Source organism: Manis pentadactyla, chromosome 4, assembly GCF_030020395.1.
Source record: "Manis pentadactyla isolate mManPen7 chromosome 4, mManPen7.hap1, whole genome shotgun sequence".
Lineage (NCBI taxonomy): Eukaryota > Metazoa > Chordata > Mammalia > Pholidota > Manidae > Manis > Manis pentadactyla.
In genome coordinates this window covers 32,550,315-32,574,782 of record NC_080022.1, presented here as the reverse complement: position 1 = coordinate 32,574,782, position 24,468 = coordinate 32,550,315, and the positions used below count along the sequence as shown (strand labels likewise).

Sequence of the window (24,468 nt, the reverse complement as noted above, 5' to 3'; positions counted from 1 at the left end):
CCCTGCACAACCACTAATCTGCTTTCTGTCTCTACAGAGCTGCTTTGCTTTTTCTGGACATTTCAAATAAGTGGAGTTGTATAATAGGTAGTCTTCTGTATCTGACTTCTTTCGCTCTGCATGTTTTTGCAATTCATCCATGCTGTCATGGGCTTCAGTAGGTATTTCTTTTTATTGCTGAATAGTATTCCAGTGTAGGGATGCCCCACGGTTTGTGTGTCCATTCACCAGATGTTTGGGCCATTTCTACCTTTTGGCTGCTATGAATAATGCTGCTGTGAACATTCATATACAGGTTTTTATGTGGACAAATGTTTTCATTTTTTTTCTTGAGTAGATACTTGGGAGGGGGAATTCCTAGATCATATGAGAAAATTTATTTTTAACTTTTTAAGAAATTTCCCAATTGTTTTCCCATAGTGGCTGTACCGTTTTATGTTACCCTCAGCAGTGTATGAGGGTTCCTGTTTCTCCACATCCTCATCAATAGGGTCCCATGTTTTTTAAAGGTTGGCTTAGAGCAGACATATTCTGAAAGCCTGCCACTCCACCTGTTCCTTTTCCAGACATTGCACCTTTGCTGCATTGCAGACTTACCCATTCAGACATTTCTGCTCCCCAAATGGAAGTCTAAAATGGGTATAGAAAATTTAAATTCGCAATATTCATATTCCAGCTCCTCTAAGTGGTAGTAGATTTCTAAAAGTTCTCTTTCTTTATGATAGGTACTTTTTTCCTGTAAAGTAGGGAAGAGTCTCCCATTTTCTCCAAATATACACATAGTGTACTAGTAATACACTGTGTACTAGGAAGGAGGTGTTTGTGTTAAGTTGTAAACGGGCCTCCTCAGCATATAGGAATCAATAAGTGTTGCTTTCAAAATGCAGATATTGCTAATCCATGGAAAGTGGAGCTGAGTCCCATTAGATCAGGTAGGCTTAGATTGTGGGTGTGGTGTAAACGCCTACAAAAATAAAAGGAAAACGGGAAAAAAAAGAAAAAGGATTGACCAACAGTAGAAGAGAGAAACAGTGAGATGGCGAAAGGCCCCAGGGAAAAGTCTGCAATTTGGCCCTTTGCGCCAGGACCCCGGGACCTGCCCCGTGTGTTTGGGGAAAAAGTCAGCTGCCTTGAACCTCAGTCTCCCCCTCAGTACCTTGGGGATGACTGTGTCAACCTTGTGGGCACCAGCAGCCTCAAACCAGTGTGTGGAGTGTCCCGCAAAGGGCCAGGCACTCAGAAGGTGGGAGATAATGGAGAAGGACCAGGAAGGAGGCAGCGAGAGCCCAGTTCTGGGTCAGGGTGGACACTGAGGAGTGTAGACCGATGGTTCTCAAACTTTCACCTGCCTAAGAGTCACCAGAGATTTGGGCTGCACCCCCTGACCTTATGATCCAAGAGGTTGGAGGTGGGCCTAAGAATGTGCAATGCTAACAAGTTCCCAGTGCTGCTGGTGTCACTGGTGCAGGTGTAGGAGGGAGGAACTGTTGGGGAGCCAGCCTTCTTGATGCCTTATGCACCCCAGACTCTGTGAAGAAAGATGAGGCTTTACACTGTTTAGAAAGATGAGGTTGCAGCACACTAAGGTTTGTGCATTTTATTGTATGTACCTCAATATTTAAAAAAATACGAGGCAGACATGGTCCCTGTCTTCAATATGTCCTTGCAGTGCAGTGACTCTTGGGTGGGTGAGGAAGACTGGGAAGGTGGCTCATGATGCCCATCCTCCATCATGCACAGGGACCTTTCCTAACTACCTGTACCAGTGAGAGTCTGATGTTGCATTTTAGGAGCGGTCCCCACACCCTCCCTCCCACATGGCTTTGTATCTTTTGTATTGCTGTATTCTTGGTAACCAGAAGAATGCCTCGCACCCAGTAGGTGCTCAATCAATATTTGTTGAATGAAGGAATGGTGAGAATCACCATTTGTATTCAGTTTCTAGGACTGTGATAACAAAATATCACAGACTAGGTGGCAGAAACAACAGAAGTTAATGCAGACTATGCAGGCTGAACATTTAAGATCAGGGTGTCAGTACGTTTGGTTTCTCCTGAGGCCTCTCTCCTTGGCTTGCGGACGGCCGCCTTCTCACTGGGTCCTCGCGTAGCCTTTCCTCTGTGTGGGTGTATCCCTGGAGCCTCTTCCTCTTCTTGTAAGGACACCAGCTCTATGGGATTAGAGCCCCACCCTACAACCTCATTTAACCTTAACTACCTCTTTCAAGGCCTCATCTCCAAATACAGTCATGTTGGACATTAGAGCTTCAACATAAGAGTTCCGGGTAGACAGGGTTTAGTCCTTAATACCATTGTAGGGAACCACAGCTGCTGACTGGAGGGGTCATATTTCTCAGCTTGGGGCTCCATAAAGGTTAAGAACTCTTAATATAGTAGATTCCTTCATGCCTTACTGAAAGGCTGAGTGAAGACATAGACTTGGGTCTTCCTGGGGAAAAAAGAATTAAAGTCCTGATAGGCACAGTTTTGAGGAGGACCGAGTCATTTCTTTGATTCCAAAGCCATTGCCTATTGGCAGCATGATTAATTCTTTTTCTTGACTACACAGCATGAAACTGTGTGAGACTATTCTGCAGCTACATGTAGTTCATAACCCCAAATCTTCCCATGCTTCTGAAATTTGAGCCTAGAGGCCGAGCTTCCACATGAGGTGTCCTGCCCTGAATCAGGCCAGGGAAAGCAGGATTGCTGGAGGAATCAGACATGGGACAAACACTTTTTTGCCTTTGGGAGGCCAAAGGGAATTTGGAATTTGTCATTTATGTTTTGAGCCTCACAGCATCTAGTCCTCCCACAGCATGGTTCTTGTACATTACAGGTTCTCAACCAATGCACAGGAGACCTCTATTTATTTGCAAATGTTAGGACTAATGAGTTTGGTTTCACCGTGTGATTGCCTGATGTTTCCTGAACTTCCTGGGCCCTCTCCCCTGCTCACGCTCAGGCAGGCACCCGTCAGCCTGGGAACTGCTGGAGAGAAGGTACTCAGCTCCCTGCTTGCACCTGTTTCCTCCCCCTACTGGGCAAGCCAGGACCTCCTGAGGCTAAGAGAGGAAGGAAGGAAGGCAGCTGGCAGGTGGGGGACTTGGGGTCACATCCCTCTCCTGGGCTGTTCCCTCATTCAGTGGTAGCAGCAGGTGGCAGCTCACACAAAGGAAGAAGCAGCTGCAGCCTCTGGATTGTGGGGTTGCAGGAGCCATGGGGGGTAGTCATTCTCATCTTGTCCCTTCTCATGCTGTCCCTGCCAGGTCCTGTCCTGAACTGCCTGTCTGATTCTTGTGTTTGCGCCTCTCTCCCTCTGTCTCTACTCATCCCACCCTAGTTTAACATACTCCATATGCCCAACTCCTTCCCATTTCTCAGATCACCTACTCCCTTTCTGCTTCAGCTGTAAACAAATAGGCTGTGGGCACTAAAGGTTTTGAAGTTGTAACCTTTGCAGATATGTTGAATACTGTGGTTGTATTCTAGTTTGCTGGGGCTGCTGTGACAAAGTGCCACAAACTGGGTGGCTTAGCTTAGAACAACCAAAATTGATTGTCTCTCAATTTTGGAGGCCGGAAGTCTGAAATCAAGGTGTCAGCAGGGCCATGCTCCCTCTGAAGGCGCTTGGGAAGGGTCTTTTCCAGGCCTCTCTCCTAGCTTCCGGTAATTCCTTTGCTTGTAGCAGAGTAGCTGCAGGCTTTACATGGTGTTCTCCCTGTGTATATTGTCTGTGTTCAAATTTCCCCTTTGTATAAGGACAGCCATCATATTGAAGTAGGGGCCCACTCTATAATATAATATAATCTATATATAATTAATCTCATCTTAATTTAACTAATTGCATCTTCAATGACTATATGTTCATAACGAGTTACTTCTAAATTACTATGAGAAATAACTTTAGATTGGATTGAGATTTTAGGACTATGCCTATAAATAAATATTGTACCATACATTTTTATAACATGTTTACTTTTAAGACAGCAAGAGATGAAAATGTTATCTTATTTAAATTATGATTCAAAGAAAGGGACAGTAACTTCATAGTATGAATTCTTGGAGGCAGAATTAGAATGGACCAGAGGTTTAGTGTACCTTTAGCTGCCTGTTTGGGGTAGCATTCTGGAACAAGCAAGCCCAGAAAGTTAGGTTAAGGACTGGGAGCTCTAACTGGGTTTCTGACATTGAATGGCTCCCCTTGAGCTCGTCACTCATCCTCTCTGGGCCTTGGGTCACTCCATCTCTGGAGGGAGAATAATAGTGCCTCAGAGAGGAACCATGGGAATGGATGGACTGTGTGTAAACGTGTTGGGGAGAGCGTCAGATGAGAGGCGCTGCAAGAGTGTGGTGAACTTTTAATTGTCACTTCGGTTAGACACAAAAACATGGTCTTCCCTTTTCTTTTGTCTTTGTCTCTGTGGGTTACAGCTGCTGTCACAGGTGTATAGGTGAGTGTTGTTGATACAGAGGGGGGCATGGTTGGCCTAGAAGGCAGATCAAAGAGAGAAACCAGTCAGGCAGATGAATTCACTTGTGTGGTACATGCTGTTCACATCCGGGCATGAAGACCATTTGCCCTCCCATGGGTGCTGACCAGGTGTGCTTCCACTCCTGAGCTGTTCTGTGAGCACTTGACCACATCTCTGAGGCCCATGGTCTCTGAACATAGACTTGCCGGTCCATCAGCTCCCGATGGATCTGTCCTTCAGAAGCATTACTCTCAATGGACGTTTGCCATCATAGAATCTCTTCTGTGCTCCTTAGCAAGATGAGCAGCACCAGGTTCCTGGGCTGTATTATTGCTGCTTAGAGAACCTCTGCCTTCAGCTTCGACTGACTTGGTCTAAAGAAATGTCCTCTGAGAACAGCACTGGCATAATGCTTTCTTTTCTAACAAGAGCCACCAGCAGAATTCACCCACACTGTGTTTAGATAGATGCATTGTGACTGAGGCCAACTGAAGGCACTATAAAATTTTTATATATTGATTTTTCTTCCAAAGAAATAAAGTAATTTGAATCACTCACCAGGTGTGTAGTGAGAGTCACCAGAAGAATTCAAGGACCGAACGACCAGCTTGATTCATTTGATTGATTATCTACAGAAGGCCTAATAGGTGCCTCCATAGGCTAACCTGGAAATGCTGTACTGGGAATTCTTACGTTGGGCAGTGGTTTGGAAAAATTCGTTTCTGTTTATCCTCTTGTCTCAGGCCAAGGTCCCTGGGAAAATGGCTCTGGTAGAGATTTGCAGGCTGGAGATTTGTTTAGGAATGCTGTTTAGGAATTCCTCCACTGGTGGAGGAATGAGGCGAGCAGGGTTGGTAGAGAGGGAAGTTGAGCTGTGATGGAGTCACAGTGAAGGCTGCAGCCAATCCCATGGGAGGTTGGGAGCTGGATGGCCCCTCAGAATTATCCCACAATTGGACAAGGAGACCAGGCCTTTATATCTCTGTATTCAGCAGTCACTGGACACAAAGACAGCCCCAGGAGGGGGTGTTTCCTTGGGGGGAGGAGGCTCTGTTCAGCCCAGGGCAATGCCCAGAAATAGACTCAGCTGAGAGGCACCAGCAGTGAGAGGAATGCGGGCCTCAATCCTGGAGGTCAGGCTGTGTGGAGATAATGGCATTTCACCAGAACGTCCACTGAACCCCTAGATAAATGGGTGCTGAGCTGACCACCATGCTAGACACTGAGTCTATGATGAATAGCATAAGCAGACCCTCTGCTCTCCCAGAAACTTCAGTCCTGCAGAAGACCAAAAAATAAACAGGCAATTACAGTTCAGTTTACTGTCCTGTGGGCTGAGGGCAAGAAGGCTTCCTAGAGGAAATTATGTCTCCACTGAAACCTAAGAATAAAGAGCTGGTCGCGTTAAGGGAGGCATGATGAGAATATTCCAAGCCGAGAGCACAACATGCAGGCCATGCCAAGGGCTGGAGAGGGACAGCATCACATCTCTGAAGGATGTACATGCTTCAGAACGAGCGAAGGATACAGTATGTGTAGGGGTGCGGTGGAGAGGGTGGGTTTATGGCTGGAGCGGTGAGCTGGGGCCAGGTGCAACAGCACCCGGGAACCATCCGTTGGCCTAGAGGGAGTTAGAATATAGAAAGAAAGGACTGGAAGGGAAGGGAAGAGAAACCAGTGCTCAAGGGATGGACACGTAGGAGTAGGCAGCAGTAACTGAGGTGTCAGGAACAGGAGGAAACCCCCAGGACATCTCCTCCACCTCGCAGTTCTTAATCCTGTCATTATGTTTACATTTGCTGGAGCTGCTGGGGAATCTCCTGCAAAAATGGGTACTACCCTGTCTTTTCTCTAGCACGTTTGACTGTTTTCCAGTCCCCCACCCCCAGCTGCAGCTATGCTCAGTTCTCTTCTTGCCCAAGGAAGTCCTCTGTCTTCTTCTCAAGCTGCTACTCTAGGCCACCTCTTGCCTTTATTCCCTGTGTCCTCAAAGACATGAATTTGTGGTCTGCCCCCCATTGTCCTCAATCCGACACTCATAATCCAGTTCCAATGAACAGAGTAGGGCAAAATGATGAGATATCACTTCCCTTTTTAGGTTAGAGTAGACCATAGTTTCTGTCTTGCCAGCAGCTCTCTCTCTCTCTCTTGCTGCCTTTGATGAAGCCAGCTGCCATGTTAGAGAGGCCACATGGCAAGGAATTGAGTATGGTCTCTGGCCAGCACCCAGCAAGACTCTGAGTCCCTTAGTTCAACAGGAATTGAGTCCTGCCACCAGCCTGTGAGTGCCAACACCCACTGAGGGATCTCGGAAGCAGATCATGCCCCAGTTGAGTCTTGAAAAGATTATGGCCCCAGGAGATTCCTTGACTGCAGCCTTATGAAAGACCCTGAAGTTAGTAAGGAAGGCCCCACTAAGCCTTACCTGGATTCCTGACCCATAGAAACTGTGAAATTATACATGTGTGTTGTTGTAAGCTTCTCAACTTTGACGGTAATTTCTAATGCAGCAACTGATAATAATCACCCCAATCTCTTTGTTCCTTACCAAATCCTCGTACTTCTTGTAACTAACTTCCACGTACTTTCAGACCACACTGTGTACTGTCTTGCTTCCATTTTTCTATGGTTTCTACTTTGCTTTAGAATACTTTTGTCTGTCTTCTTCTCCTGGAAAATTCTTTTTCATCTTTTTCGCCTTGAGTGCTTAGACACTTGCATATAATAGTGTTTCAATAAATACTTGTATATTTGAATCATAGAAAAGGATTTCTATAATAGTAATAGTTATTTGGAAGAACCCACTTAAAGACAAAGTACTTAAAGACAAAAATTTAAAAAAAATTTATCCAATAAATGTTTATTTAGAATCTGCCAGGGTCAGATCCTCTGGATACGATGTTAAGAACCAGGATGCTTGGCTTGCACCATGAAATGCTCCTTTCACACACATTCACTCCTTCCCCTGACCAACAGCTATTCATCTTTCAGAGATCATCTGTTATGCACCGTCCCTTCAAGGTAGCTGTCCCTGACTCTCCAAACATACCAGGCCCGTTTGTCACATACGTTCACTGATGTCTATGTTTCTCTTTTGAAACATGTGCCACCATTGTGATTAAGTAACTCATCGTGTGAATGGTGGTTTAATGTCTGTCATCCTCACTGGACTGTGAGCTCCAAGAAGGCAGGGGTCCTCCCTGTCCTTGTTTGCCCTTGAATCTGTATAACTGGTACAACGCCTTGTTCTGAAAGGAGGCAAATAAATACCAACTGAGTCAGTGTAGACCCAGTTTGGTCCTAGTACTCTCTGGACCCCAGGAGATCTCACTCTTCTGGGTGGGGCAGCTGCAATGGCAGTCCAGCATGGTGACATAGGTCTTGGTACTTGGTGCAATGGGAGTAGAGCAGAGGGGAGGTGGGATGGACATCACAGATGAAGTGGTGATTGAGCTGGATTGTGAAGGACAACTAGCAGTTTGTGAGGTGGAGGAGTGGTGAGCTCTGTGAGGGGTAGGGCTTTCCCACATTAAAACAAAGGCTAGAAGGATCATGGTGATAGAACAGAACTTCCCAGTGGAGTGGCGTGCTGCCACACTCTGAGGTGCTCCGAATAGGTACCGGTTTTGGCAATCCATTGATCTTTGTCTGTGTACCTTGATGTATTCTCATTTTCATTTTCTGTGTGCACCTTGACAGAAAAAAGTTTAGGAGGAACAGGGGAGGTGTGATGGGATTTGGCAACGATGAGCCTGGAAAAAGGGCTGGGTCTAGATTGTAAGGGGATTTCATGCTCTTCTATGAGTTTGGATTTTGTCCTATAGGTGATGGAGAGCTTAGCAGTTGGGTCATCTATTCCCCAGTCCCCTCCTCAATCCTGTTAAGATTAGTATACATTTTTGTCAATTCCAAATTTATCGGTGGCCCAATAAATTCAACCTTAAATTTCTCAGGGGCACAACACAGAACATCCCGTGGTGTGGCAGTTTTCTCTATCGTATTGTGTCACACTGGGGCCTTGGATCAGTTGTGATTATATTGCAGGTAATTTACTATGACTAGCAAAACATGAATGTTTTCAGATGAATCACTAGTGTTTTTTTTTTTAAGATTAATTTTTAAAGAGCAGTTTTAGGTTTAACAACAAAATTGAGAGGAAGGTACAAAGATTCCCGTCTACTCTCTGCCCCCTTTATCAACATTACTCACTAGAGTGGCACATTAGTTGCCAAGGATGAACCTACACTGACACATCAGAATCATCCAAAGCACCAAGTTTACCTTAGGGTTCACTCTTGTACATTCTGTAGATTTGGATAAATGTATACCAACATATGTCCATCATTATATCATATGCATAATATCACGCAAGTGTTTTCACTGCCTTAAAAATCTTCTGTGCTCTGCCTATTCATCTCCCATTCCTTGTCCCTGGCATCCACTGATAATTCTTGCCTTTTCTGGATGGTCATATAGTTGGAATCATACAGTATGTAGCCTTTTCAGACTGAACAGTTGTGCTGGAGTTCTAAACAGCCTTGTAAGTAGTCTGAGGACCCAACAGCCACCAAGCGTAGTGAAAGCCCAAACTAGCCCAGGCAGAGGGACAACCCAGAGAAACCCGAGAACATTGGCCAGGCCCTGCCTTGCCAGCTCCAGTCATTGTCTGATTGCAACTTCCTGGCAGACTGTGAGTCGGGACCACCCATCTGAATTCCTGATCCAGAGAAACCATGAGAGACAATAAAATGACTTTGTTTTAAGCCACTAAGTTTCAGGAAAAATTTCCATTGCAATAGTAACCAGGACACCTACGATATTGAGCATAATCACATTATTTGTTTTGGCCAATGGAATTTGCATCTTATACTTCTGCTATCATCATGAGAAAAGCATGTCTTGGGTACAAGCATGCCCTGATAGAAGAGAAATGAGAGATGTGCGTAGTAGACCTGAACAAACCCTGCAACTTGGGTCCAGGCCAGATTAGCCAAACCTTAGCCAGACTGACTGACCCATGCTTGAGTAAGAAATAAATGCTTATAGTTGCATGCCACTGAGATTTTGTAGCATTTTGTTGTTGTTAGGTAGTCTATGGCAATAACTGAACCAAGAGGAAATATGAAAGCATTCCATGTCCTCAAGGATAGGATACTTCATAATTTGTAATTAAGGAGATTTTTTATTATTATCAATAAAAATAATGAAAATAGCACCATTTTTCAATATCACCTTTATCCTGAAATTTCAATATTCCTCTCCTGTCTTTCCAATTAAGCTCAATTAGATATAGGTCCCTTTTCTGAGGCCTCAAAGATATAGGACAAATTACCTCACAGGTTTTCATTAATCAACATCCATAGAGTGAAATGTTGCCATGTACCTTGCATGCTTCAAAAATAAGACAATAAGAAAGAAAATCTTCCCTGCAACAGTTAGCTAGAATGAGAGGCACCAGAAGCCCAGAATTAGTATACAAATCCCTAGAGATAAGAGATCAGGAATCCCACCAAAATGGGATGGGTAGTGATCCATTCAAGCAGTATATCAGGTTTATAAGTAAAAAGGCATCAAGAAGTTCACTTAAGCCTGGAATGTAGAAAACAAACTTCAATCCAAAAGAGAAAGGACAATAGACATTTATCCATTGACACTTAGGACCAAAGTGAGAAGCCAAGCTAAAGAGAAGGAGCCGGGGCCAGGGCCGGCGTCTCTCCAGATCCAGCCACACCTCAAATGGGTCCTTAGCTGGAGTTGGTTTTAGCCAAAAGAGCTCAGCTTTCCTGGGTCCAACGATCCAAATGAATGTTCAAAAACAATTCATAGTACACAAAGACTAATTATTACCTAGTTCCTTTTTCTGTAAAAAGTTACACATCTTTCTCTGGTCCTTAGTGTAGAACCAGATAGAACACTGGAACCCTTACTCATCTTAGAGTAAGAGCTGGTGGTGCTAACTTCAGTCTACATTCAAACTCACTTCACCACACTAACCGGAGTGGCACAGATGGTGAGGGTAACAAAACCTCTTAGAAAGACAACCTTGAAAATTTCTAAGAGATGGAAGAACTGATTGGGGAAGAGAAAAGTATTCCAACACTTTTTTGGTGAGAAGGGTGTTAAGGTCACATGGTGAGAAGTGCATGAGGGAGGGGAAATAGTGTTGCAGCCATTTTTGAAAACCCCCGTCTGCGGCAGTGTGGCAGGGCAGGAATTGCTGCCCACAGTGGGAGGGGAGGAGAGCAGGGATTTGCTCAACATGAATTCACACTATCACACACCTTTAGCACATTGTATGGGGTTGTAAACACAGTGGGTGCAAAAGAATGCTACTGGGTAACTGTATGAGGTCGGGTGCCTAGCAACATGGCCTAGATGGGAGCATGTGCAAAATATTTATGGAGGGATTACTCTCATGAAAAACCCCCAATGGAATGAGAGAAGCAGCATAGGGCAGGGAGAAACTAGGCAAAGATCTGATTTTAGAAGTGTCATGGTCTGAATGTCTGTGTCCCATCAAAGTTTGTATGTTGAAATCCTAACCCTAATGTGTGTGTTAGGAGGCAGGATCTTTGAGAGGTGATCACATAATCAGGGTGGAGCCCTCTTGAATGGAAATGCCCTCTCAGAGAGTCCTCTCATCCTTTTCCACCATGTGAGGGCACAAGAAGACAGCAAGCAGTCTGTAACTCACTCAGAAGGCAGCTCTCATCAGAACTCCACCGTGCTGGCACCCCGAGCTCAGACTTCCAGAACTGTGAGAAGGAAACAGGCTACCCCGTTTATGGTATCTTGTTATAGTAGCCTGAACAGACTAAGACAGCTTAATGCCATGAGGAGCTCCAGAATGTGAATTGTACCACAAAAGTTATCCTGCCCTGAGGCAAGGGGGTTCAGCTTTTATTTCTCTGCCTCAGTCAGTCCCAGGTATCCCTTGGGGAGGAGGGAGAGGCATCTCTAGATAAGGCAGCTCCCATCAGCCAACAGGGATCCTCCAGAGGGGGTTGCAGGTGTGAACCATAAGCAGCCAACACATGCTGCAGTCGGAGGGTGGGCAAAGCTTCCTGGTAAGTGGGGATCTGAGCGGGACACCAATAGCGTCAGCTACAGTCCACCCCTTGCACCACTCAGATCCACTTGTTTCTCACTTTAAGCTTACTCCGTTCTCTCACAACTTCTCCAGGATTCTTGTGGGTCAGAATTTTGGAGTTAGTGGGACAAACTATAGTCCCCCTGTTATAGTTGGTCCTGATACGCATCATTTCCCCTGTCTGCTACCCTTTCTAGAATCCCCTCCCTTGGCTAGCACTTCTGCTGATCAGAGTGGCTTCTCTGGTGAATTGAGCCAGATTTTCATCTCTGAGGGGTCTGAGCCCCTGGTTATCATGCCCTTATGAGGCTGTGGTTGCCGGCTAAAACTGGCCACTGAAACACCAAGACACACCCCAGCAGACCGTCTGTCATATCCGTCACATATCATCATGTCCTTCCCTGCCCCAGTATATGGCAGCATCCCTACTTTCTCTTGATGATCATGGTCAAATCCCCTGCCAGTAAGAAAGCTCCATTTCTTTGCCTGGTTTTGGAATGAGGAGCCTAGAGTAACCAGGCAGACAGCAGCTATAGCTTTACTTTTAGTAAAAACTGTGTCATCATGGAAGCATTTCTAGACCCTCAGAGCCTAAAGTATCAAATAAGGGACACACAGATTTCCCAAGTGACGCTGGCAGTAACAGTGTGTGGAGTCGCTCCTACTCCCGCTACCCCTTTGTTAGCAGATTATGTATTCTGTTTATCAGGAAACAGTCCCATATAATGGCTCTTGATTTAAAGTATATGCTGCCTCCCAAAGGACCATGTTTCACCTGTGCAGGGTGTGATGTCCAAGCTTGCTCCTCACCTGCACTGGTAAGAGATTGCTTCAATGTTCTATCAAGCCAGCAGCTTTCGAGTGGTATGCTAAGTAGGACCAGTAGGTTTCATGGTCCTATGCCCATGTGCACCTTTGCTGCAAAGTGGATTTCTTTGTCTGATGTGAGTTTGTACAGGACCAGTCATAGATCAGAGTTTCAGCAGTAGCACTCAGTTGGACACTCTGAGTCCTTGGGTGGTGGTAGTAGCTGAGGCCTACAAGCAAGAAAGATAAATCCACATGTGGAATATCATCGATCCTAATCAGAATGAAAGATTGCCCTTTACAGGGTAGAAGGGAATCAACTCATCAACTAGCCTGTCAGTCTCTAAGGATGTGCTGTACTGGGGGCTCAGCATTGGCCTTTATCACTAGCCAGTTGAACATCCAGCAGCAGCAGAAACTATAAAAGTCTTGGAGGAGGGAAGCCCCTGGTTTTGGGCGCACGGATGGCCTCCCTCCTTGCCGTCAGTGCTGCTCCGTTCATGAGCCTGCTGCAGCTCGTTCTTGCCTGGGCTCCACCCAGTGTGTGAGAACCACTCACAGCCTCCTATGCCTTCTATACAGATGAGATACATTTTATTCAAAGGGGTTAAATAATTTTTCTAGGGCCCAGAGTTGGTAAGCAGTGGTCCTGGAGTTCATATGTGCCATTTCTGCTCCAATGTGTTGCCTCTTCTGTACTTTCAGACCTATTTCCAGAATGTCTATGAATAGAAGAAAAACTCACCTGTGGTTGACTGCATGTGGGTGAATTGGCTCGCTCGCCCTTGAAATGCCAGGTGTAGATCGGTTTTAGCTTTTCAAAATAGACTCTGACTCAGGTAGTCGTCCGTTCAAGGACAGGGGCTGGTGCCTTGTCCTGCCCTGACTCAGGGAGTGAATCAGACTGAGAGCTGGTGAAATCTGGGAGGATTTTTGCATTGCATTATAACCTTTAGGTATTCATCTTATCCTTCAGCTAAGAATAGATCTGGACCAGGAGCAAACCCTTCTGAAATCATCGTCCTCTATTAGAGTTCAGAGGTTTATTTCTGTGTCCAATCTGAACAATAGGGATCATCGCCTTTTGAACTTCTTTTTCTCTCTTCTCCCAAGTTTGGCCTTGAATGGTGGAGTTCTCCCAGTGTTTTGGGGTTACTGGGACATTAAGGATATAGTTGGCTCAGAGAAGTTAATTCACTGGCCTAAGCTATATATATGGAAGCCAGGACTTGACCCAAAAGGGCCTTGCTCCAGAACCCACAGTCTGTTCCTCTGTGTCACACAAGGGCTGTGCTAAGTGTGTTTATTACTTATTGAAAAGTATTGATGAGAAACTAATACCTTTGTGCTTAGCAATAGTCTTAGGGAATCAAGAACTTTTTGGTGATTGGACTAGGATTAATATAGTAACAATTGGGGATTTTATTCCAGTTTATTTAACAAAATGAACTTATTTGCATAAAGATTATTCTGGCGACACCTTACGTTTTCTTGGGACATAGGGCAGTTCTTTTAACTTTTGCTTATAATGGCTTACAGATTAGTGGGAGGTAGATTTTTAGAAAGTATGGTGAAAACATAAAAGTTCTTTATTAAGTAAAGGTGAAAAATAAATCACTGAATCCTTTCATGCTAATATAATTCATTTCATATCTTTATTTCCCTCTTAAATTGTGTGTGTGTTTCTTTTACAAAATAATCATGGAATTGTGACTGAAAGAAAAATTTAGGCTCCTTCCCCACTTATTGTAAGTGTTTTGGACCACCCAAGTTATTCACTCCTCATCAGCCCTGAGCATAGATAAAGGAGTTTGGAGAACTTTTCTAAATGAACAAGACCCAAAAGCAGGAGCAGCTTCCAGTTCCCTCTTCTTCGTGGTTCATATTGCAGCTGCAATAATTTGTTTCTAGTGTAGTTCAAAACCTGTACAAGCTTATATTCAAACAAAAATTAAAAATGAATTTCAAACTCCATTCACAGCCTTTGGGCACATACCTCTTTTTATTTCCATTAGTGGAAATACTTCGGATTTGTACCTGTACCTCCACGTTGGCAAATCAATTGCTTTTTCTTTGTTCTAGGAGGAGAGATAGGATAGCCATGATCCTCGTCAAACATGAAGTCCACTGGTGTGGGAGCAAGACAATAAGTCATCATATTAGATCATTTGATATTTGGCATGAAATTGTACTGCTGGTCCATCAGCATGGCTGACCTGGAGGGGCTTGAGTCACTGGATTCATTGTCAGAATGTGCTTTCTGGTGCTGTTGTTTTACAGAGATCCTGACACCAGAAGCGTTAAATTTCTTGTGTAGGAACAGCCTGCATTTCTAAGAACTCACAGCCCTTGGACTGTTTCTTTTCTAATCTTGACCACACTCAAAGGGATGATTGGTTACAGGGTGGTGTGTGGACTTCTGTGAACCACAACTGTCCAGCTCCCCGCCCCTTCAGGGTGGGGATACACCCATATCTCAGGGTGTGCTGGTCTTCCTTAGTCTTTCTCTCCAGCCAGGCAAAATATTAGTGGTTTTGGACTAAACAGTGAAAAATCCAGTGTGACTCTACCTTTGCTTTTCACCTTCTCCTGTTATTTCCTGCAGGAAACTTAGCTCCACTAGGGAAGTAACTGACATTAGAGTCTTGTGGTATTAGCACCAAAGGGTAATGACTCCCTTGGTGAATTCAGCCTTTGCTGTTGTTCAACTTCTGCTGGGAGTGACTTCTAGCTACCAGTCTAGATCATTTGGGGAAGGAAAGGAGAGGTCCTAGGTGGTCTGTCTGTCTTTTTGAGGGTGGAAAGAGTCCAGAATTTTCCTTCAATTTCCAGATCATCACTAGAAATAGTTTAAGTCCCAGAGGCCCTTTTTTAAACCAGCCTAACCCCTGAGTCATTCCTATCTCCCACAATGATTGTATTCCTCTGTCCATTCGCAATTTTAATTATGCATTTACTCAATGGGCTTCCCTTCTGCTTAACTTCTCCTGGTAACTCATTAAACCTCTGAGTCACACATTCATTATTAAAGAGAGGGGAAAAAAGTGAAAGAACAGAAAGGAGCTGTGCCCTGGGAGGAACTTGGAAGTGGATGACTGTGGTGAAGTGCAGCTGATCAGTTAGCTCTTCTCTCCACGAGCCTGGCCTGGAATTGCAGGTGGCCATTCTTCTGCAGGGAGGTCATTCCTCATGGTGCGTTTTTGCTGTTGTAGGTGACCAGCTTACAATTCTGGTGCAAGTGCTTCCCTCCTACTTAATTATGTCCTCTGAACTTAGGTGGTCTCAAAACAACAATGGAGCTACTAATTAAAAAGGAATTCCAGTTCTAACTTGTGCCTCTGAAAGATCATTAAAGGGAACCAATTCATAACCTACAGAGACACTTCTTAAAATCCCCTTTCCTTTTTTCCACAATTTTTCCAAAACTGCTCTGGAGCCCTAGCGTGATCCTTCCCCAACTCACCAAGCTATTTCTTTCCTTCCTCACCTTCCCCAAGGTAACATATTAACTTCTTTGGGCCTTGTACACCCCTCTCTAAAATGGGGTTCATGGTAGTACCTGGCTGATATGTTGTTGTAAGAATTAACTGAGATAAAATACCTAAATACCACCTATGTAGTGCTGGGAACATTGTAAATGCTTCTGAAGGTTAGCTGTTATTATGATCAATTCAGCATCTTTAGCCTCAACTCTTCTCTCTCAGTGGAAATACTAGAAAAACAAACTCTGGAAGCTGAGAAAATGATTCTAAAACAAGAGTAACAATAGTATAATTTACTGAGCATGACTTGTGTACCAACTGCTCTCCTGAATCCTTTTTGTACGTTAGTCCTTTTTTTGTTCAGTCCTTACCAGTGTCCTGAGGGGTAAATGCTATTATTATCCCCATTTCACAAATGAAGAAACTCAGATTTAGAGAGATGAACAACTGGCCCTGGGCCACATAGCTAGTGAGTAGCGGAGCTGGGATTCAAACTCAGGCCTGAATAACTTCCAAATCCATGGTTTAATGGCTTTGCAAAAATCTGCAAGCTCATGGTGTTGCCAGCCCCTTGGAAGGCGCGTGTTGTCTGTGTGGATTTGACCCCCTAGGACATGACCCCCTGCTCAGAGACTAGGGGCCTCTGATGATGAGTGAATGCCCTTGAAAACAACTGCTGGGGTGGAGCTGGCCCCCACGGCTGGGGTGAAACCACTAGGCCTATGTCGAGGTGAAGGCCCAAAAGGCCTCCTAGGTATTTGTTCAAAGACAGAGAAAAATGTGTTTCTCTGCAAGGTTGGCATTTATTTCTTTAATAATCATTAAAAATTTATGTAGTCTCCCTAATCAGCAAAACAAAGGTTTTCTGGACCTTCATGTGTGCTAGAAACCTTCATGAGTTCTTGGGGATTTATCACTGACTCTAGAAAATAGTAGAAGCCAGTATATCTGGAGTCAGTAAAAACAGGTTTTGCCAAGATACTTCATCTACAAGGAAACCTTTAAAAATTCTACACATCCAGTGCTACATCTGTCCTGGGGAATCTGAGGATGGGATGATGCCCACAGAGGATGCCTGGCATGCATTTTTCCACTCCAGGCGATCTGGTACTTTCTGGGTAGGCCTGGCGCAGGCCGTGTAGACTTGCTTCCTGGGGTTGTCTCCAGGGGTCCATCTGAGGGTCCTCTCTCTGAGCAGAGTCCCAGTTATGCAACCTCACTGTCCCAGACACCAGAATGTAATGTTGAGCTTTGCACCAGCTTTCAGGGCCAGCATATTCCTGGGCTCCAAAGAGTCAGCAGCAGAAGAGGGCTGTCACTGCAGGCTGGAGGGGGCACCACAGTGCGAGTCTCTGTGCACCCGGGAGTCAGATGCCATTATTAGTAGTGGCGGTTCATTGCTATTCTCTCCTTCCTCCTCCTCCTCTTTCCTCCTTTCCTCTTCCTCTTTCCTCCTCCTCATCTTTCATCTCCTTTCTTCTTCTCTCTCTCCCCATCATCTTCCTCCTTTTTTTTTCAGTATAGTAAGACAATATGTGAGGAAGATTTGGCAGATCATTCATTCATTCCACAAGAATTTATAAAGCACTTCAAACGGAGCATGGGGTAAGCAGTACAGAGATAAAGAAGAAATCCCTCCTGTGGGATGTGCATGGTCTAGGGGGACAAGACAGACATGGGACAATTATAATAAGTAATATGTCCTGAGAGCATATGTGGCTGGCATTGTGCTGTTACCCGTTAACGGGATCTCATTTAATCCTCATAGAAATACTCTGAAGGAATTCCAGCATTTTATTCCTGTATATATGAGACTGAGGCACAGACAGGTTAAATAAGTGGCCCAGAGTCACCACACAGCTAGTGAGTTACAGATCTGACTTGAATGCAAGCAGTCTAATTCCAGAGTCAGTTTTGTTAACAGCTGCCTCCCACATAATTACAGCATGTTGTGTCAAGTGCCACCTAAACAGGGTCCAGCAGAAGTGAAATTTGGATGGGCCATGAAAGGTGAGTGGCAGTTTTTGAGGCCAGAAAGGTGAGGGAAGAGCCCTGTAGGCACAGGGAACGGTGTGAGCAGAGATGGGGTGGTGCAGAACTCCTGTTATCCACAGCCTGTGACCGTAGGCAGTGGGAGAACTTGACGCTGCCTGGAGATTAGGGAAGTGTAATCATTTTGTGAAAATTCCACCAACTGTATACTTAAGATTTGTCCACTTTGGTGGGCATATGATATCCTTAAATAAAAAGTAACCAAAACATGTAGTTAGCAATACATTATTTGGGCAACTAAATATTCACTAACAATGGGGACAGAGGGAACTGGACTAGAAGGTCCTGAAGATTCACCTGTGAGTCACTCACCCTGGCACAGGGCAGCAGCTCTCCTTCAGGGCTGCCTTGTGAAGAGAGGGAAGTAATCATACTTGTGTACTAAAAAGAGCCATCATTTAAAAAATGGTAAAGAAGATAGTCACATTATTAAAAATCTTTGAATGTTAGGAATATGAATGATAGGGAAAAAAAGTCTTCCCCTTTTTATTATTTCATGTATTTTCCAAATTTCCCTTCATGAGCATGTCTTGCTTACTCAAGTATTGTGTAACGGGTGGAGAAGTGAGTCGTGAGTTGGTGGCAGTGCAGGGGAGGAGTGAAGCGGGCAGGAAGAGCTGTTGGTGAGACTATACAGGAAGTGCCCCCACACAGGAAGGGGTTGGAGAGCCCAGGTGGAAGCCAGGGCTTTGGTTAGCAGAGGCCATATCTCGCTGGCCTCCACCATGCTCAGCCTCTCTCGTCGGGCTAGCAAGCACCACACATTTCACAAATACGTATGAGGTCAATGAATGAATAAACAAAAGAGGAAAAATGAAAGCGATGTGTCTGGAGAAGAGGGCATGGATTGAGGAAGAGCTCTTCTCCAGACACATCACTTCTTAATGATGCAATGGGGTGAGGTTTCTACCTAAAGCGGTAGGAAGTTCATTATCCTACTATCTATGATAGAGAGCAAGGAAAGAATGCATGAAAGGGAAGCAAGAGATGATGAAGAGTTTGATCTTATATATGTTGACTTCTGCGGTTAAATTGATAAAACAAATTAAACCACTTGCTACAGAATTCCGGCTGGATGTGGAAGACAGATGGACTAGAGACAGAATGGGAAGAGACCCCTGAAGGAGAGCTGCTGCCCTGTGCCAGCGTGAGTGACTCACAGGTGAGAGCTGTCTACAGAACCTTCCAGTCCAGATTCCCTCTGCCCCCAATGTTAAGGAAGGTTTAATTGTCCAAATAATTTATTTCTAACTACATGTAGTGGTTATTTTTTTTACTAAGGTATTATTGATATACAGTCTTATGAAGGTTTCACATGAAAAAACAATGCAGTTAAAACACTTACCCATATTATCAAGTCCCCACCCATACCCCAATACAGTCACTGTTCATCAGTGTAGTAAGATGCCACAGATTCACTGTTTGCCTTCTCTGTGCTGCACTGTTTTCCCCATGACCCCCCACACCATGTGTATTAAACATAATACCCCTCAATTCCCATCTCTCTCCCTTGCAACCCACTCTCCCACACCCCTTCCCTTTGGTAACCACTAGTCCCTTTTTGGAGTCTGAGTCTGCTGCTATTTTGTTCCTTCAGTTTTGCTTGTTGTTATACTCCACAAATGAGGGAAATCATTTGGCACTTGTCTTTCTCCGCCTGGCTTATTTCACTGAGCATAATATCCTCCAGCTCCATCCATGTTGTTGAAAATGGTAAGATTTGTTTCTTTCTTATGGCTGAATAGTATTCCGTTGTCTATATGTACCACTTCTTCTTTACCCATTCATCTACTGATGGATACTTAGGTTGCTTCCATATCTTGGCTATTGTAAATAGTGCTGCAACAAACATAGGGGTGCATATGTCTTTTTGAGTCTGAGAAGTTGTATTCTTTAGGTAAATTCCAAGGAGTGGGATTCTGGGGTCAAATGATATTTCTATTTTTAGTTTTTTGAGGAACGTCCATATTGCTTTCCACAATAGTTGAACTAGTTTACATTCCCACCAGCAGTGTAGGAGGGTTCCCCTTTCTCCGCATCCTCACCAGCATTTGTTGTTCTTAGTCTTTTGATGCTGGCCATCCTTACTGGTGTGAGGTGATAATCTCATTGTGGTTTTAATTTGCATTTCCTTGATGATTAGTGAGGTGGAGCATCTTTTCACGTGTCTGTTGGCCATCTGAATTTCTTCTTTGGAGAATTGTCTCTTCATATCCTCTGCCCATCTTTTAATTGTGTTGTTTGCTTTTTGGGTGTTGAGGCATGTGAGTTCCTTATATATTTTGGATGTTCACCCCTTGTCGTATATGTCATTTACAAATATATTCTCCCATACTGTAGGATGCCTTTTTGTTCTGCTGATGGTGTCCTTTGCCGTACAGAAACTTTATAGTTTGATGTAGTCCCATGTGTTCATTTTTGCTTTTGTTTCCCTTGCTTGAGGAGATGTATTCAGGAAGAAGTTGCTCATGCTTATATGCAGGAGATTTTTGCCTGTGTTGTCTTCTAAGAGTTTTATGGTTTCATGACTTACATTTGGGTCTTTGATCCATTTCGAGTTTACTTTTGTGTATGGGGTTAAACAATAATCCAGTTTCATTCTCTTGCATGTAGATGTCCAGTTTTGCCAACACCAGTTGTTGAAGAGGCTTTCATTTCTCCATTGTATGTCCATGGCTCCTTTATCATATATTAATTGACCATATATGGTTGGGTTTATATCAGGGCTCTCTAGTCTGTTCCATTGGTCTATGGGTCTGTTCTTGTGCCAGTACCAAATTGTCTTGATTACTGTGGCTTTGTAGTAGAGCTTGAAATTGGGGAGCATAATAACCCCAGCTTTATTCTTTCCTCTTAGGATTTCTTTGGCTATTCAAGGTCTTTTGTGGTTCCATATGAATTTTAGAATGATTTGCTCTAGTTCATTGAAGAATGCTGTTGGTATTTTGATAAGAATTGCATTGAATATGTAGATTGCTTTAGGCAGGATGGCCATTTTGACAATATTAATTCTTCCTATCCATGAGCACGGGATGTGTTTCCATTTATTGGTATCTTCTTTAATTTCTCTCATGAGTGTCTTGTAGTTTTCAGAGTATAGGTCTTTCACTTCCTTGGTTAGGTTTAGTCGTAGGTATTTTATTCTTTTTGATGCAACTGTGAATGGAATTGTTTTCCTGATTTCTCTTTTTGCTAGTCCATTATTAGTGTACAGGAATGCAACAGATTTCTGTGTATTAATTTTGTATCCTGCAACTTTGCTGAATTCATATATTAGATCTAGTAGATTTATAGTGGATTCTTTAGGGTTTATATGATCTAGTAGATTTATAGTGGATTCTTTAGGGTTTTTTATTTACAATATCATGTCATCTACAAACAGGGACAGTTTAACTTCTTCCTTGCCAATCTGGATGCCTTTTCTTTCTTTGTGTTGTCTGATTGCTGTGGCTAGGACCTCCAGTACTATCTTGAAAAGAAGTGGAGAGACTGGGCATCCTTGTCTTGTTCCTGATTTTAAAGGAAAGGCTTTCAGCTTTTTGCTGTTAAATATAATGTTGGCTGTGGGTTTGTCATATATGGCCTTTATTATGTTGAGGTACTTGCCCTCTATACCCATTTTGTTGAGAGTTTTTATTATGAATGGATGTTGAATTTTGTCAAATGCTTTTTCAGCATCTATGGAGATGATCATGTGGTTTTTGTCCTTCTTTTTGTTGATGTGGTGGACGACGTTGATGGATTTTCAAATGTTGTACCTTCCTTGCATCCCTGGAATAAATCCTACTTGATCATCATGGATGATCTTTTTGATGTATTTTTGAATTCGGTTTGCTAATATTTTGTTGAGTATTTTTGCCTCTATGTTCATCAGGGCTTTGGGTCTGTAATTTTCTTTTTTTGAGGTGTCTTTGCTTGGTTTTGGTATTAGAGTGATGCTGGCCTCATAGAATGGGTTTGGAAGTATTTCCTCTACGTCTACTCTTTGGTAAACTTTAAGGAGGATGGTATTAGGTCTTCACTAAATGTTTGATAAAATTAAGCGGTGAAGCCATCTGGTCCACGTTTTTGTTCTTAGGTAGTTTTTTTATTACCAATTCAATTTCGTTGCTGGTAATTGGTCTGTTCAGATTTTCTGTTTCTTTCTGGGTCAGCCTTGGAAGGTTATATTTTTCTAGAAAGTTGTCCATTTCTTCTAAGTTATCTAGTTTGTTGGCATATAATTTTTCATAGTATTCTCTCATAATTCTTTGTATTTCTGTGGTATCCGTAGTGATTTTTCCTTTCTCATTTGTGATTCTGTTTATGTGTGTAGACTCTCTTTTTTCTTGATAAGTCTGGCTAGGGGTTTATCTATTTTGCTTATTTTCTTGAAAAATCAGTTCTTGCTTTCATTGATTCTTTCTACTGTTTTATTCTTCTCGATTTTATTTATTTCTGCTCTAATCTTTATTATGTCCCTTCTTCTACTGACTTTGGGCCTCATATGTTCATCTTTTTCTAGTTTTGTTAATTGTGATGTCAGAGTGTTCATTTGAGATTGTTCTTCTTTCCTGAGTTAGGCCTATATTGCAATATACTTCCCTCTTAGTACAGCCTTCATTGAGTCCCCCAGATTTTGTGGTGTTGAATTTTTGTTGTCATTTGTCTCCATATATTGCTTGATCTCTGTTTTTATTTGATCATTGATCCATTGGTTATTTAGGAGCATGTTGTGAAATCTCCATATGTTTGTGGGATTTTTCATTTTCTTTGCGTAATTTATTTCTAGTGTCATACCTTTGTGGTCTGAGAAACTGGTTGGTATAATTTCAATCTTTTTGAATTTACCAAGGCTCTTTTTGTGGCCTAGTACATGATCTATTCTTGAAAATTTTTAATGTGCACTTGAGAAGAATGTGCATTCTGCTCCTTTGGGGTGTAGAGTTCTGTAGATGTCTGTTAGGTCCATCTATTCTAATGTGTTGTTAAGTGCCTGTGTCTTCTTACTTATTTTCTGTCTGGTTGATCTGTCCTTTGGAGTGAGTGGAGTGTTGAAATCTCCTAGAATGAATGCATTGCATTCTATTTCCCCTTTTAATTCTGATAGTATTTGTTTCACATATGTAGGTGCTCCTGTGTTGGGTGCATAGATTATTTAAAATGGTTATATCTTCTTGTTGGATTGACCCCTTAATCATTACATAATGTCCTTCTTTGTCTCTTGTGACTTTCTTTGTTTTGAAGTCTATTTTGTCTGATACAAGTACTGCAACTCCTACTTTTTTCTCCCTATTAGTTGCATGAAATATTTTTTTCCATCCCTTCACTTTTAGTCTATATATGTTTTTGGGTTTAAAGTGAGTCTCTTTTAGGCAGCATATAGTTGGGTCTTGTTTTTTTATCCATTCAGTGCTTCTGTGTCTTTTGATTGGTGCATTCAGTCCATTTACATTTAGGGTGATTATTGATATTTATGTACTTACTGCCATTGCAGGCTTTAGATTCATGGTTACCAAAGGTTCAAGGTTAACTTCCTTACTATCTAAGTGTCTAACTTAACTCACTTAGTATCCTATTACAAACACAATCTAAAGATTCTTTTTTTCTCCTCCTTTTTCTTCCTCCTCCAGTCTTTGTGTGTTAGATATCATATTCTGTACTCTTTGTCTTTCCCTTGATTGACTTTGGGGATAGTTGATTTAGTTTTGCATTTGCTTAGTCATTAACTGTTCTGGTTTCTTTACTGTGTTTTTATTACCTCTGGTGACAGCTATTAAACCTTAGAAACACTTCCATCTATAGCAGTCCCTCCAAAATACGGTGTAGAGATGGTTTGTGGGAGGTAAATCCTGTCAGCTTTTGCTTATCTGGAAATTGTTTAACCCCTCCTTCAAATTTAAATGGTAATCTTGCCGGGTAAAGTATTCTTGGTTCAAGCCCCTTTTGCTTCATGGCATTAAATACACCTTGCCACTCCCTTCTGGCCTGTAAGATTTCTGCTGAGAAGTCTGGTGATAGCCTGATGGACTTTCCTTTGTATGTGATCTTATTTCTCTCTCTGGCTGCTTTTAATAGTCTGTCCATATCCTTGATCTTTGCCATTTTAATAACTATATGTCTTGGTGTTGTCTTTCTTGTGTCCCTTGTGTTGGGAGATCTGTGCACTTCCATGGCCTGAGAGACTATCTCCTTCCCCAGATTGGGGAAGTTTTCAGCAATTATCTCCTCAAAGACACTTTCTATCCCTTTTTCTCTCTTCTTCTTGTACTCCTATAATGCGAATATTGTTCCATTTGGATTGGTCACACAGTTCTCTCAATATTCTTTCATTCTTCGAGATTCTTTTTTCTCTCTGTGCCTCAGCTTCTTTGTATTCCTCTTCTCTAATTTCTATTTCATTTATCGTCTCCTCCACCATATCTAATCTGCTTTAATACCCTCTATTGTGCTCTTCAATGATTGGATCTCTGACCAGAATTCATTCCTGAGTTCTTGAATATTTTTCTGTACCTCCATGAGCATGTTAATGATTTTTATTTTGAAATCCCTTTTAGGAAGGTTCATGATGTCAATTTCATTTG

The 24,468-nt window shown here is 43.0% G+C and overlaps 1 protein-coding gene across 5 annotated transcripts in view; it reads left to right on the top strand.

Annotated features, from left to right (window-relative positions):
• HIVEP3 (HIVEP zinc finger 3) overlaps nt 1–24,468 on the top strand; it is a 497,332-nt gene that overhangs the window by 55,692 nt on the left and 417,172 nt on the right. Inside the window, exon 2 of one of the 5 annotated variants that reach the window (XM_057500093.1) lies at nt 18,969–19,067. The exons of the other annotated variants lie outside the window; for them this stretch is intronic. The gene's annotated coding sequence lies outside the window, so the exon portion shown is untranslated. The remainder of the gene's footprint in view (nt 1–18,968; nt 19,068–24,468) is intronic. 5 annotated transcript variants of the gene reach the window in all.